A 14628-nucleotide genomic window follows, 5' to 3' on the forward strand; every position below is an offset into this window, starting at 1 on the left:
GGGGGTATTCTGTACCCATAAAGTTTGATATCAATTAAAGTTATATTTGTATATCATATATACATCACATGTAGCCCAAGAGGGAGATTGTTAGATTTAATCTCTTAGATGAGCTTAATTATAATTTGTACAAGTGAATATGATCCAAACCTGTTAAAGTGATCTAATTTATGTTTATTGAGTTTTGGGCTATTAGATGTGGGTTTAATGTGTAGAACCCTTTAACTCGATCCGTTATCATCTATGGGCTGATAATATATTAGAGTGCCTATATAAGGGAGAAGTCCCAAAGGGGTTAGGGCATCTTGACATCTTCCTTTATTCCCCAATAACAAAGGTTTGCGGTGACGTCATCCTAATTCTCTTGGAAGACCTTCATCTCACTTCCACTTCTTCTTCTTTCTAAGGGATTCTTAGATGACACTAAATATAAGGACATGACTCTTCAATCATGTTCCTTATCGCTTTAGTTTAATGCTTTCATGTTCTTAGGCCATGCTTTTGATGAAACTAGATTTGCATGTATAGGATTGCTTTCTCTGTTCCTTTTGTTCCTAGAATTCACGCGGTTAGGAGAAATAAATTCCTTTTAGTAAAACTTCTTGTAAGTGTAGGTCTCTTGGCGGATGGCTAAAGAGGGATGTGAAACAACCATACTTCTTATTCATGAGACCTCATCAAGAATACTCATTTTACTTAATAAAATACAAACTACAGTATATCTCAAAATCCAAACATACCAAGGAAGCAATCAAACAAATTTTCTCTCTCTCTTTTTTTTTGTCCAACTCATACATGACCATGCAAAAGACTAAAGGATAAGACGTGCTCTACAGTTTCCCGAACAGTGTGCTATGCACTTCATCTCATCTCCTCGGTTACTCCACCTCCTCGTTCCCTATCACATCCCTAGTGCTATCTTTCCCCATTTGTATCATGAACGTCGTGAGTTCACAGACTCAACAAGTATATTCCATAGTTACAGTGACAGGAATAGCAAACAAAATCAATGTTAAAGAAAATGGGTACTACTCCTACTTAACATCAATGTCCACTATGACGAGTCTAAGGTTATGAACTGTAACGCCCGAAAATTCTCAAACTTTGCATTAGAATTATTCTACGATTTTTCCGGAATTTTTAGATATTTTTCCGGAATTTTCCGAGTAGCGGAGGTAGCAAAAATAAATATAAGCGTAAAACGGCCTAGGCGGGGATTGAACCCGAGACCTATGGTTTAGTGGACAAGGCTAGTAACCAGTGGACCCAGCAGGGCTGTGCTGAAAGGAAAGGGGAACAATCCTAGTTAAGTGGGATGTGGGCGGAACTTATCACTAAGTATAAATAGAAAACTTAAGTTGGGGTTTGGTTTATTTTAAGTTTTGGTTCGGCACATCCTCACCTCACGCCACTTTTCCCTCTCCAAACCCTCACCGCCGAACACCCCTTCTCCTCTCCCTCTCTCGGCGCCCAAGCCCAAGGCTCTCGGATCACTTTCCGGCGACGACTCCAACACGAAAAAGGGTCATCTCCGCGAGAGGAACGCGAAGACGTGAACGGATCGTCGAGAGGATCAGTTTTCCGGAAAACCTAGCGGATAGAATCGTAAGAAAACCTTACGATTGAAGTAAGAAACCCCTCACCTGCAGTATAATAGCTCCGTTTGAGTTTTTATGCTTTAGTAGGATGTATGCAGATTGTTTTATCGATATCTAGGGTGGATTTAACTCTCTTTTCAGATTAGGGTCTTAGTTGAACACCTTTAGATGGGCCGGGCATGTCTTCCCTCCTCAGATAGGAGGTTAGACGCTGTCGGGTGCCTAGAGGTGGTCACCCTAATAGAGAGGAGAGTTAGGGCACGCTAGGTGTTTGATAAAATAGCTAGTTTAGTAAAAATGCACCCTAGGCATCTTCAACAGCTCAGTTAGATACATTAGAAGTATCTATTCAGTATACTCAGTTGTTATAGCTGATATGGATTAGATATCCAATGGGTGGGCTCCCATAGTCGCCTCTAGGTCCAGATAACCTAGTTTCAGCAAAACAGTATTAGCTACTTCAGTATTTTACTTTCAGTTGGCACCGTACTGGATTAGATATCCATTGGGCTGGGCTCCCATAGTCGGTCCCTAGGTTTAGATAACCTAGTTATCCTTACCAAATTCGGGACTTGCAAACCCGGGTCTAGTAGGGATGCGCGCACAGCAAGTACAGTTGTCGGGCCCAACAGCATGTGTATTATTTTCACTTATTATGTATTAGTTTTCAAAACTCAAAAACAGTTATGCTAGTTGAGTTTGATTGCAGCTTCAGTTTAGATAGCTTAGCTCAGCATGTTGTTTTCATTTCAGTTTCTATGTTAGCTTTAAGTTCAGTTTATAGGTTCAGTATTAGACATGCCATGCTTGTATGATACCATGCCTTGCCATGCTTGCATCTTCAGTATGTTTTTTTCTAAAAAGCATGATTTAAAAGCATATTTGCATCGTATGCATGATTTAGTGAGGTAGATGGATTCTTACTAAGCTCTTAGCTTACAGATACTATTTTCCTTATACTGCAGATACAGGTAAAAGGAGAATGGACTAGCAGTGGAGGCTGGAGGTCAATGCGAAGGTGGTGTGTGTGGCAGGAACTGGAATCAAAGGTCCTTAGGGGACTTAGCAGGATGAACATTAGACTTCTTAGCATGTTTACCTTAGCATTTTACAGTTTATGGTTTAATACTTTCATCTTTATGCACCTTTAGTTTTGGAACATGCATTGAACTATGAAAGAATGTTTTAGAATGTCAGTAATCATGTTAGAATGTTATTGCATGTTGTTAGAATAGTTCCTGATGCATTAGTTAGAGGTTATGTGGGGTTCTGGCACGCCAAAGTGCTGAAGTCTGATTTTCCGGGCGAAATCAGACTCTGATCGGTCTCCAGACCGATCAGAGCCTGATCGTGCCACTGGATCGGTCTGCCGACCGATCCAGACATACCTGGATCGGTCAGCCGACCGATCCAGCGCAATACAGTAGCTTCCGGAGAATTCCCAGGTTCCTGGATCGGTCTGCCGACCGATCCAGACATACCTGGATCGGTCTGCCGACCGATCCAGCTGGGGACAGAATCGTAGCAGGTCTGATCGATCCGTGGATCGATCAGCAGCTAGCTGGGAAGTAAATTATGAGTCCCTAGCTCAGTTGGGATGTTCAGTTTCCCCTCTTTAGCACATGTACACCAGCAAAGGAGGTCTTTAGACCTTTCTTATCAGCTGTCTTAGTTATAGCAGAGTAAAATTTTAATTAGCCCAGCTTTCCGCACAGTATAGCTTAGCAGTGATGTAGCGATTCGCCTTACAGCCTAGTACCCAGAAGGCGGGTCGTTACAGAGTGGTATCAGAGCCAAGTTCCATACTTCCTACACACACATCAGCATTGTACCTGCAGCTTCCAAGTAAGAATACCTCTACTCTCTTTATTGTTCTTGTTTATAGTTACAATTCATGTTATATGCTTCTTGCTTATAGTTATAGTTCATGTTATATGCTTGTTGCTTGCTAGTACATGGTAGTTTAAACATGATATCAGAAACTATATAACTGTGATAGTATTAGTTATACATATGTTCTCTATGTCATTAGAAATGGCACGAGGACGCCCAGCTAAAAGGGCACTAGCCACTGAGCCCCAGCAAGAGGCAGACAGTTCAGTGCCTCCTCCAGATCTTACAGCATTAGTGGCTCAGTTACAGGAGATAGCCACCTTAAAGGCTAACCAGCAGAATACCCCCACAGTCACCCCGGAACCGAATTTGACGACGCCGGTAGTCTTAGAGGTTCCACCAGCTCAGCCTACAGCACCAACACCAGTACCAGCACCAGCAGTCCCAACAGCTGAGCCAAGGAAGGAAGCCTATCTGATCCAGTGGCAGCGAGTCAAGCCAGAGAACTTCTCAGGCACTAGTGAACCATGGGATGCACAAGCATGGTTCAAAACACTGGAGAGCACGATGGAGCTTCTGGACTGGCCAGAACACGAGAAGGTGAAATGTGCCTCCTTCTGCCTGACAGGAGACGCACGCATGTGGTGGGAAAGAATCAGAACGAAGCGCCCAGTGAATCAGATGTCATGGGGGGACTTCGAGAAGGAATTCTTTGAGGAGTTCTTTCACATGCGGGTTACCAACCGCCACTACGATGAGTTCACGGAGTTTCGTCAGGGCAACCTTTCAGTGGAGGAAGCCGTGAAGAAATTCAACAGGTTGGCTCGTCTATGTCCAGAGTTAGTCAGCACAGAGAAGGAACGAGTCCGGTTGATGCTCAAGATGCTGAGGCCCGAGATCGCAGTGAACGTGGTGGTGGCATTCATAGGCCATGCACACGGAGGAGCTAGTGAGCGGCCTTGACCACGAGCATTACCGCAGCATGAAGCGAAGCAAGTCTCCTCGAGTCCAAAGGCCAAGGAAGCTCTCACCCTCGAAACAGCAGGGCCACAGCGGAAAGGGAACTCCAACAAGAAGCGCAAATCGGGAGTGACTCAAAAGGAGGACCATCTAGCAAGCGACCCGTTATCCAAAGTGTGCCACTTGTGGGAAATTCCACCCGTGAGTTTGTCGCAAGGCGCCGAGGATGCTTTGAATGTGGACAGGAAGGGCACATGGCCAAAGCAGGTTGCCGAACAAGGCCGTCTTCCTCACCCACAGATTCGGATGCAGCCAGCCAGCTCATTACATCAGATGCAGCCGCTCTAGAAGGTCCACTTATCGGCCAAGGGATTAGAAGCCCCTCCGGCTTTAGCGAATGCGAGGATCTACGCACTCACCAGAGGGACGTAGCCAATGCCTCGACGGTTGTCACAGTCGATTAGCATTTTTCGATAGTGCTATTCTATTTTGGGCAACCCATTCATATGTAGCCGGATGTTCTCCAAAAATTAGAGTTACCTCGGAGATACTCGGTGGGTTTTGGACGCTACCTTGGAGAGATCATGGCGTCCACGCACTGGCTCGGGGCAGTCATAGCAGACAGGGAGCTCTTTTGCGATCTGATAGTGCTAGAAATGACCGACTATGACGTTATCTTCGGAATGGACTTTTTGGTCAAATACGGTGCCTCTATCGAGTGCCGTAAACAGAAAGTCACGTTCCAACCTGAAGCGGAAGCACTGTTCGAATTCGTCGGGGAACCGAGGAGAAAGGCCAAGAGGTTTCTCTCAGCTATGAAGGCACAGAAGTTACTGGATTCAGGATGCACGGGATTCTTAGCACACGTGGTCAGCACCAGTCAGGACAGGGACCAACAGCTAGCAGAGGTCCGAGTCGTTTGCGACTACCCGGCAGTCTTCCCTGAAGAGCTACCAGGCTTAGCACCAGACAGGGAGATTGAATTTGAGATAGAGCTTATTCCCGGCACAAATCCAATTTCCAAGGCACCATACCGCATGGCTCCAGCAGAACTGAAGGAACTTCAGGAGCAATTACAGGAGCTCCTTGACAAGGGTTTCATACGCCCGAGTCACTCACCATGGGGAGCGCCTGTGTTGTTCGTGAAGAAGAAGGATGGAAGCATGCGACTGTGCATAGACTACAGAGCACTGAATCAGGTCACGATCAAGAACAGGTATCCCCTTCCCAGAATCGATGACCTGTTCGACCAGCTGAAGGGAGCAGCAGTGTTCTCTAAGATAGATCTCAGATCAGGTTATCATCAGGTAAAGGTTAAAGAAGGGGATATACCAAAGACAGCATTTAGAACCAGATACGGACACTACGAGTTCGTGGTCATGCCCTGCGTGACCAATGCTCCAGCTACATTCATGGATCTCATGAACAGAGTATTCAGGGAGTATTTAGATAAGTTTGTTATTGTGTTTATCGATGACATTCTTATCTACTCAGGAACTCAGGAAGAACACTCAGAGCACCTGAAACTAGTATTGCAGACCCTTCAGCAGAACCAGCTATACGCCAAGTTCACGAAATGTGAATTTTAGCTAGATCAGGTGTCCTTCCTGGGTCACATCATCTCAAAGGATGGTATTATGGTAGATCCCAGCAAGATAGAAGCAGTAAGTAACTGGAAGAGACCTAAGAACGCCAGCGAAATCAGGAGCTTTCTGGGATTAGCAGGATATTACAGGAAGTTTGTAGAGGATTTCTCCGGTAGTCTCCCCCCCAGCTCTTACGGAAAACAGCGAAATTCCGGTGGACGGAGGACTGTGAGAGCGACAATGAGCTAAAAGGAGCCGACGGTGCTCTATTTTGGCTCTACAGACGACACCAGAACTTTGACATCTATAGTGATGCCTCTAAGTTGGGACTAGGAGCAATCTTGATGCAAAACGGCAAGGTGATTGCCTATGCCTCCAGACAACTCAAGGATTATGAGAAGAATTACCCTACTCATGACCTTGAGCTTGCGGCATCGTCTTCTCTCTCAAAATTTGGAGACATTACTTATATGGAGCTCGGTGCAGAGTGTATACAGATCATCAGTCTGAAGTACTTCTTCACTCGGAAGGATCTGAATATGCAGATGGCTTGAGCTGGTCAAGGACTACGATATAGACATCCTCTACCATCCAGGAAAGCCAATAAGGTAGCAGATGCACTTAGCGGAAAGTGCTACCTTATTGTCTCTTACCGCCATGTCGCCGCCCCTGAAGGAGATCGTGGATTTTGGTCTCGAGCTCATCGTAGGACAGCTCTACTATGACCTTAGAGTCTACCTTGCTTGGTGATATTCAAGACAGGATCGGGACCCCGAAATTCAGAAAATCAAGCAAGGGCTAGCGGAATCGAAAGTGGAGAATTCAGTGTCCGACAGTGGGGTGTTGTATTTTGGCGACAGACTCGTGTTCCAGATCGGGAGGAGCTACGAGAGATTTTAGATGAGGCTCACAGGACTCCTATGCGATGCATCCGAGCTCCACCAAAATGTATCAAGACCTGAAGAAACGTTTTGGTGGCCGGGATGAAGCGAGACATCGCCAGATATGTTAGCATCTGCCTCACCTGTCAGAGGGTCAAGGCAGAACATCAGCGACCAGGAGGAGTTCTGCAGCCTATACAGATTCCAGAATGGAAGTGGGAGGATATCTCCATGGATTTCATAGTGGGACTACCCAGAACCACGAATGGTTTTGACGCCATCTGGGTAATAGTCGACAGGTTGACTAAATCAGCCCACTTCTTAGCTATCAAGGTATCCTATTCCATGGAGAAGCTAGCTCAGTTGTATCTCCAGGAGATCGTCAGACTACATGGAGTCCCACGAACCATCATTTCAGACAGAGACAGCAGATTCACATCACACTTCTGGGAGTGTGTACAGTCAGCATTGGGCACGAGGTTAAAATTCAGCACAGCATTCCATCCTCAGACAGATGGTCAGACGGAGCGAGTAAATCAGATACTCGAAGATATGCTCCGAGCTTGTGCCCTAGATTTCAAGGGAGGTTGGTGCAAATATCTGAGCTTAGCAGAATTTGCATACAACAACAGTTATCAGGCCACTATCGGCATGGCACCTTATGAGGCACTCTATGGGCGGAGGTGCAGATCACCAATCTGCTGGTATGAGAGTGGTGAACAGAAGGAACTAGAGCTTCAGACAGATCTAGTAGCAGCTACCACAGCAGCCATACAGCAGATTCGCCAGAGGATAGAGACAGCACAGAGCCGGCAGAAGAGCTATGCCGATACACGCCGCAGACCCCTAGAGTTCTCAGTTGGGGATACAGTTTTCCTCAGAGTAGCTCCCATGAAGGGAGTCATGCGTTTCGGGAAGAAGGGCAAGCTAGCTCCCAGATATGTGGGACCATACCTTATCACGAAGAGAGTGGGCAAGGTAGCATATGAGCTAGAGCTACCTCAGGAGATGTCAGCTGTCCACAACGTATTCCATGTCTCCATGCTGAAGAAGCATATTCCAGACGCCACCCAGGTGATTGAGCCCCAGTTGGTACAGGTCCGTGACGATCTCAGCTATGACAGTCGGCCTATTCAGATAATAGACCGAGCAGTAAAGAAATTACGGAACAAGGAAGTACCGTTAGTCAAAGTCAGCTGGCAAAATCACACAGCAGCAGAGGCGACTTGGGAGACAGAAGTCAGCATGAGACAGAAATACCCAGAATTGTTCTAAGTTCGAGGATGAACTTTTTATAAGGTATGGGGGATTGTAACGCCCGAAAATTCTCAAACTTTGCATTAGAATTATTCTACGATTTTTCCGGAATTTTTAGATATTTTTCCGGAATTTTCCGAGTAGCGGAGGTAGCAAAAATAAATATAAGCGTAAAACGGCCTAGGCGGGGATTGAACCCGAGACCTATGGTTTAGTGGACAAGGCTAGTAACCAGTGGACCCAGCAGGGCTGTGCTGAAAGGAAAGGGGAACAATCCTAGTTAAGTGGGATGTGGGCGGAACTTATCACTAAGTATAAATAGAAAACTTAAGTTGGGGTTTGGTTTATTTTAAGTTTTGGTTCGGCACATCCTCACCTCACGCCACTTTTCCCTCTCCAAACCCTCACCGCCGAACACCCCTTCTCCTCTCCCTCTCTCGGCGCCCAAGCCCAAGGCTCTCGGATCACTTTCCGGCGACGACTCCAACACGAAAAAGGGTCATCTCCGCGAGAGGAACGCGAAGACGTGAACGGATCGTCGAGAGGATCAGTTTTCCGGAAAACCTAGCGGATAGAATCGTAAGAAAACCTTACGATTGAGGTAAGAAACCCCTCACCTGCAGTATAATAGCTCCGTTTGAGTTTTTATGCTTTAGTAGGATGTATGCCGATTGTTTTATCGATATCTAGGGTGGATTTAACTCTCTTTTCAGATTAGGGTCTTAGTTGAACACCTTTAGATGGGCCGGGCATGTCTTCCCTCCTCAGATAGGAGGTTAGACGCTGTCGGGTGCCTAGAGGTGGTCACCCTAATAGAGAGGAGAGTTAGGGCACGCTAGGTGTTTGATAAAATAGCTAGTTTAGTAAAAATGCACCCTAGGCATCTTCAACAGCTCAGTTAGATACATTAGAAGTATCTATTCAGTATACTCAGTTGTTATAGCTGATATGGATTAGATATCCAATGGGTGGGCTCCCATAGTCGCCTCTAGGTCCAGATAACCTAGTTTCAGCAAAACAGTATTAGCTACTTCAGTATTTTACTTTCAGTTGGCACCGTACTGGATTAGATATCCATTGGGCTGGGCTCCCATAGTCGGTCCCTAGGTTTAGATAACCTAGTTATCCTTACCAAATTCGGGACTTGCAAACCCGGGTCTAGTAGGGATGCGCGCACAGCAAGTACAGTTGTCGGGCCCAACAGCATGTGTATTATTTTCACTTATTATGTATTAGTTTTCAAAACTCAAAAACAGTTATGCTAGTTGAGTTTGATTGCAGCTTCAGTTTAGATAGCTTAGCTCAGCATGTTGTTTTCATTTCAGTTTCTATGTTAGCTTTAAGTTCAGTTTATAGGTTCAGTATTAGACATGCCATGCTTGTATGATACCATGCCTTGCCATGCTTGCATCTTCAGTATGTTTTTTTCTAAAAAGCATGATTTAAAAGCATATTTGCATCGTATGCATGATTTAGTGAGGTAGATGGTTTCTTACTAAGCTCTTAGCTTACAGATACTATTTTCCTTATACTGCAGATACAGGTAAAAGGAGAATGGACTAGCAGTGGAGGCTGGAGGTCAATGCGAAGGTGGTGTGTGTGGCAGGAACTGGAATCAAAGGTCCTTAGGGGACTTAGCAGGATGAACATTAGACTTCTTAGCATGTTTACCTTAGCATTTTACAGTTTATGGTTTAATACTTTCATCTTTATGCACCTTTAGTTTTGGAACATGCATTGAACTATGAAAGAATGTTTTAGAATGTCAGTAATCATGTTAGAATGTTATTGCATGTTGTTAGAATAGTTCCTGATGCATTAGTTAGAGGTTATGTGGGGTTCTGGCACGCCAAAGTGCTGAAGTCTGATTTTCCGGGCGAAATCAGACTCTGATCGGTCTCCAGACCGATCAGAGCCTGATCGTGCCACTGGATCGGTCTGCCGACCGATCCAGACGGATACAGTATGCTACTGTATCCTCCTGGATCGGTCAGCCGACCGATCCAGCGCAATACAGTAGCTTCCGGAGAATTCCCAGGTTCCTGGATCGGTCTGCCGACCGATCCAACGCAATACAGTAGCTTTCGGAGAATTTCCAGGTTCCTGGATCGGTCTGCCGACCGATCCAGCTGGGGACAGAATCGTAGCAGGTCTGATCGATCCGTGGATCGATCAGCAGCTAGCTGGGAAGTAAATTATGAGTCCCTAGCTCAGTTGGGATGTTCAGTTTCCCCTCTTTAGCACATGTACACCAGCAAAGGAGGTCTTTAGACCTTTCTTATCAGCTGTCTTAGTTATAGCAGAGTAAAATTTTAATTAGCCCAGCTTTCCGCACAGTATAGCTTAGCAGTGATGTAGCGATTCGCCTTACAGCCTAGTACCCAGAAGGCGGGTCGTTACATGAACGAATAGCATTAAATATGGTCATGTGAAACCCCGTCGTACAGGATTTAGCATGTGGGAATTCACCAAAGTAGAACCTCATTATAATAAAAAAGATGCATTTACACTAAGGGACTACAACATAGCTTAATGGAAGATAACATGCGGAAATTCCTAGGACATAACTTAAAGGTAGTAATCCTGCAGCATTTCATAACCGAATTCAGCATGGTAGACATGAACCAATTCCCAACAGTGCCTCAACTTAGCCTAATGGGTAAGCCTGATGCAATTCTTTAGATAAAACTTTAACATAGTAAGCATGAAGCAATTCGCTATAAACTTCAACATAACATAATAAATAATAACATGAGGCAGTTGTGGCAACTTTTATTAGAGCACATTCATTCAGTCCCTATTCATGATCCGTTGGAAGATACCTCCTAGGAGAACATAAATCGTTCCTCCATGATCATTCTACATTTATTTATGATTCATGCTTGGAAGGGTCATCCCTAGAGCTCACCCCAGGGCACTCATTCTATCTTGTCACCACTCATACCATATTCATCTATGCAACCATTTATGAAAAATCACAACTCATACCTAACAAACACAACGAAAGAAGACATAGCTAGAGCATAATTGTAGCATGCATAACAAAGTGTACTTAGAGCTACAAATAGCGCATTTATCATCCATGTATCCTAAGGAATTAATGAAAACATCATAACATAAACCCCTCTAGTTCCATTTCTCCCAAATCTGTTCACGAAAATTCCCGCAACACAAAAAAAAAACAACACAACTTCAAAATCAACACAACAATCCAAAACTGTCAAAATTCCAGAAATCACAAGAACCAGCATATCTCACAACTTCAAAGCACATAAATCAGAATCCTTCCAATAGTTCAATCAAAACAGACAGCCATCTTAAGAGTAGATTCACAAAACAGTCGAAACCCAAATACCCTCCCCCAGAGTAGATTTGCATGTATAGGATTATTTTCTTTGTTCCTAGAATTCACGCGGTTAGGAGAAATAAATTCCTTTCAGTAAAACTTCTTGTAAGTGTAAGTCTCTTGGCAGCCGGTTAGAGAGGGCTGAATAACCTACACAATAAAAAATCAAACCTTTCTTGAACTTTACAAGCTTGATTAAACTAATATTTGCATAAAAGGATTAAAAAGATAATTAAAGAAAGATGAGACACAATAAGAGTTACTTAGTTTACAATCAAGGGATTGTTAATCCAAGGAAGTTGAAAACTCACTAAAATCTCCTCTGGACTAAGAAGCCTCTTACAGTAGTCAAATCTTATAACTACAAAGCTAAAATCAATTGGAATCAATTATAAAGATTGTTCTGAGCTACTGGGATCAAGGTTGTATTCATAGCCCTGGTTGGAGCGCCTGAAAGGGTTCCAGGCACCTGGAGGGGGATAAATTTTTATCTCCGTCACAACAAAATGCACCACATTGTGTTTGGATGAAGTTCCTGGTTCGGGTGCTCAAACTGAGAAAGTCAGCTTCCTGTTGACTTTCGGTCCCAGTCTTCCACTCTGGTTCCGCTCGCATTGGTCCGGGTCTTCCACTCCGGGTTCAACTTGCTTAGATGGTTTCGGCCATCTGAAATAGGGCTCACCAAAACCCATTTTCTGACCTTCGAGCAGTCTTCCACTCAGGCTTCTCGCCCCTCAAAAACGTCGCGCGCCTCCTTCTCGTCCGCCAGCATACTCTTCCGCAACGCCTCGTCCCTTGGACGCACCGAGCCCATTGACTCTCTCCTATGCCGTCCTTCTCGCTAATTGCGTCTTTCGTTCGACTTCCTGTGCTCCTAAGTTCTGGTACACTTAGACACAGAGGTTAAATAATAACAGGACCTAACCTAACTTGGTTGATCACATCAAAACTAACTTGGGGTACTAACAATCTCTCCTTTTTGATGTGAACAACCCAAGTTAAGTTAATAAAAAAATATAAACCAATAACAAGGTAAATTTTACAAATAATTATGTGCAAAAATTAATGATACCCTCCCCTTGACTTAATCTTCGCTTCTCCCCCTTTGATTACATTAAAAATGAGGTACTTGTAAATCCTTTGAAAAATAAATCTAAAACAAAGTCTAAGGGAAACACTATTTTTGAAAAAATTAAAAAATTTTGAAAAATCTGGAATCTTATAACGAATTTTAAAAAAAATACTAAGGGTTGAGTAGACATAAAATTAAAAAAAAAAATCTTTTCCAGAAAGATGATAATTTTTCATAGGAAAATAAAGTTTGAAAACAACTCTGCAAACAAAAATTTCACAAAAAATATTTTAAAATTTTTGTACAATTAAAAAATTAACTTCTAAATAATTTCTAATAGAAATTTTAATAAACAATTTGAAAGCATTTGATCATTTTTAATTATATGCTTAACAATTAGTCAATTAAATATTTATTTCAGTAATTGGCTTCCAAGCTGTAGCGAGGCAGTAGACCTTCTTGGTTATTGGAACAACAACCACTTCTAGACAAAACCTTTTAAAGAAATTAAATATTTAATTTTCTTTCTGAAAGTCCTAGGTCTAACTTTAAAACATAACAATTTAATCTAAGCATATTTTTGAAACCCAATATAAGTTCCTTCCAACTAGGTTAATTAAAAATTTCTTCCAAATATATTTTTGTGATATCCTTCTAACTTACCCTTATAAAATCTAAAATGACAATTAAGTCCTCGATTATATTTAAAATTTCTATCATTAGCATGTAGAAAATTTGAGCATGAATCATTTTCTAACATTTCAATTTATCTTTTAATTTTATATTTTCATCTATTAATTTTTCAAATTCTTCTTTTAGACATGCATGTTCTTTCTTTGACTTTATATACTTTGTTCTCTTTTTATATAATGATTTACTTATCATTTGTACAATTTTAAATAATTGCTCTGGAGGAAGCTTACTTACTTGACTTACTATATATTCGTTGGTAGATGCTATCCTTTCATTGTTGTTTTCTTCTGTAGTGTCTCCCCCTTCATCGATACTCTCGAAGCTCATTTCTGAGATGCTTTTGTCGTCTTTGGGTAGGTACTCGACAATTAGCTTTGTTCCAGTAATCTTCTCAGATCTGGATGCTTTTGATGATGAGTCGGTATCCATAGCATAATCAAATTATTCTTTCGTTGATTTTTCGTAGAACTCTAAGAACTTTTCTCAAAGTTCTTTTGTGCTTTGGTAGTTGTCGATTTTGTCGAGTTCTTGAGCAGGAAGAACACTCAGTATGTGGAACTCGGTCTTACCATTTGCTATGAATTTGTCGCGCTGCTTCTAAGTCCAAAGATGCTCCTCGAGTTCTTTTCCATCTTTACTTTTAGGGATATCAAAACCAAATTTAATAGAAAGCATTATATCAAAATCAGTTCAAAAAAATACCTTCCTTTTTTGTTTCCAGAATGAGAACTCCCCCTCAAACATTGACGGATAGATGCTTGTTCCGACCATCTCTTTTGCTTCGATCAACAGTTAGTCTTCCTGAAGCGTCCTTGCTCTGATACCAATTGTAGGTCCCTTGACGGCCGGTTAGAGGGGGTGAATAGCCTGCACAATAATAAACCAAACCTTTCTCAAACTTTACAGGCTTCATTAAACTAACACCTACATAAAAGGATTAACAAGCCAATTAAAGAAAGATAAGGCACAATAAGAGTTACTTGGTTTGTAATCAGGAGATTGCTAATCCAAGGAAATTGAAAGCTCACTAAAATCTCCTCTGGGTGGCGAAGCCTCTTACAGCAATCAAATCTCACAATTACAAAGCTAAAATCAATTGGAATCAATTACAAGTGTTGTTCTAAGTTACTGGGATCAGGGTTGTATTTATAGCCCTAGTTAGGGCACCTGGAAGGGTTTCAGGCGCCTAGAGGGGGATAAACTTTTATCCTCATCTCAATGGAACGCGCCACATCGCATTTGGATGAAGTTCTTAGTCTGGGCCTTCCGCTCCAGTTCTACTTGCTTGGGTGATTTCGGCCATCCGGAATATGGCTCACATAAACTCATTTTCCGACCTTCAAACAGTCTTCTGCTCTGACTTCTCATCCCTCGAAAATGTCACGTGCCTCCTTCTCATCCG

Source organism: Zingiber officinale, chromosome 2B (assembly GCF_018446385.1).
Source record: "Zingiber officinale cultivar Zhangliang chromosome 2B, Zo_v1.1, whole genome shotgun sequence".
In the NCBI taxonomy this organism is placed as follows: domain Eukaryota; kingdom Viridiplantae; phylum Streptophyta; class Magnoliopsida; order Zingiberales; family Zingiberaceae; genus Zingiber; species Zingiber officinale.